The sequence below is a fragment of the Trichechus manatus genome, unplaced genomic scaffold, assembly GCF_000243295.1.
Source record: "Trichechus manatus latirostris isolate Lorelei unplaced genomic scaffold, TriManLat1.0 scaffold00214, whole genome shotgun sequence".
Taxonomy (NCBI): domain Eukaryota; kingdom Metazoa; phylum Chordata; class Mammalia; order Sirenia; family Trichechidae; genus Trichechus; species Trichechus manatus.
This window is the reverse complement of record NW_004444150.1, coordinates 455351-456689: the sequence shown is the minus strand read 5'-3', so window position 1 is coordinate 456689 and position 1339 is coordinate 455351.

Here is a 1339-nt window from a genome sequence, read left to right as displayed (position 1 = left end):
GCACCCCGAAATTAATCTCTCAGAAAAGTCTCACCCGCCCGGGCCCCCTAAGCAGCTTCTGGAGGAGAGAGATGGCGGAGAACAAGAAGTGAGCCGATGCTGCCCCCTGCTGGCCACAACAAGTCAGTTCACCGACACAGACAGAGCCACAGCCCAGTGGTCGGGGGACAGGACCCCAAAGGACCACGACTCACACCCCGTGAAGTCAAAGGAGGTGTCAGTAGGGTAGGGTGGGTACGCATCCCGGGGGGTGACCGGCAGGGGAGGAGGGCATCAGGGCCAAAAAACCCTCTGCTGTCGGGTCGATTCTGACTCACAGAGACCCCATGTGACAGAGTAAAGCTGCTCCATAGGGTTTCCCTGGCTGTAATCTTTATGGAAGCAAATTGCCACGTCTTTCTTCCGTGGCACCACTGGGTGGGTTCAAACCGCCAACCGGGGACCATGACATCAGGGCAAGGGACCAGGAAGCACAAGGCTTTGTGGACTGGTGGTGCTGGGGCTTCGGGCACAGGACCCAGACGTCCAAGTCAGTAACCCGCACACAACTAAGTCTACCGACAGCAGCCTGGAATGGGCGCAGCTGGCGCTGGCCCCGAGGGCTTGGGGCCCACACAACACAAAGCAGCGTCTGAAGGGACCCCTGGGAATGCCCACCCATCATCAGGGGCTGGGGCGGGCATGAGGGCCTACTGTGCATGGCCCAGACAGAGGAGTGCCCAGAAGCCACCCTGTGACATGGGTCCCTCAGCCCTGGCAGGTGTCAGAGCCTGCACGACTTGGGGCTTCCCCGAGACGCATCAGGAGCTGCGTTATCCATTCACCCAACCACGTCCCGACTCCTGGCCCGGGCGGGCCCGCGCAGGCTGAGCACTGGGGCGTGCCTCAAGGCACCCTACGGACAGCGTGCAGGGGGAGCTCACAGATTTACCTGCCCGCGAAGGTGCTCACGGGGCGGAAGGAGCCCGAAGCTCTCGCCAGCCTCTGCTCAAGTGCAGAAGGTCCGTACCTGGTGAGCTCTGCAGAGACAGGTACCATGACTTCCCTCTGTGGGCCGAGGGAGGGCAGGGGCGGGCAGGGGAGCCGGGACAGTGCCCGGGCTAGGGCGACAGCATGTGAGCCTCCTTCCCCAGGGCCAAGACAGGGGTGGAATTTAGCGTGGGGCATGGGCTGTGCCCGCAGCATCACCAGCGTCACCTCCTCCAATGTGCCGGACAACTAACCACTTGCCGTGAAGTCAACTCTGACTCACGGCAGCCCCGTGCGTGACTCACGGCAGCCCCGTGCGTGGCTCACGGCAGCCCCGTGCGTGACTCACGGCAGCCCCGTGCGTGACTCA